This window comes from Onychomys torridus, chromosome 10 (genome assembly GCF_903995425.1).
Source record: "Onychomys torridus chromosome 10, mOncTor1.1, whole genome shotgun sequence".
Classification (NCBI taxonomy): Eukaryota; Metazoa; Chordata; class Mammalia; order Rodentia; family Cricetidae; genus Onychomys; species Onychomys torridus.
In genome coordinates this window covers 25,808,284-25,808,932 of record NC_050452.1, presented here as the reverse complement: position 1 = coordinate 25,808,932, position 649 = coordinate 25,808,284, and positions in this window count along the sequence as shown.

Sequence of the window (649 nt, the reverse complement as noted above, 5' to 3'; positions counted from 1 at the left end):
GACATAAAATCTGTGCAGATGTTTTGAGATGTTAAGCGAGAGATGGGTATGTGGTGGCATATGCTGATAATCCGAGAAATCTGGAGGTAGAGGCAGGAGGATTAAGAGTTCAAGGTCAGCTGGGCCTAATGGTGCACCCCTTTAATCCCAGTACTGGGAAGGCAGAGGCAGGTGGATCTCTGAGTTTGAAGCCAGCCTGTTCTATAAAGCGAGTTCCAGGACAGCCAGAGCTACACAGAGAAACCCTGTCTCCAAAAACCAAAAGTTAATTAATTAAAAATTAAAAAAGTTCAAGGCCAAACTGGGCTACTGGGCAGTCTATGTAATCCACTTGTAGAAGGGAAACCAGAGGATTAGGAGTTTAAGATCATCCTCGGCTTCATAGTGAGTTTGAGGTCAGCCTGGGCTCCTCCCCAAAACAATCAAACAAAATAGCATCACCTTGGTTTCTCTTGCTCGGAGTAGGGAGAATTCTTACAGTCCTCAAAACCTGGCACTTCTCTGCTGCAGGAGCATGCTTTGCATAATCTTTACAACATTGACTCTGAGAAGTCTAACCCCTATGAGTAAGTTATAGCAAACGACCTGCAGATGAGAAAGGCAAGGGCTGGGCCGTGGCTCACTGGTAGAGCACTTGTCTAAAATGCAC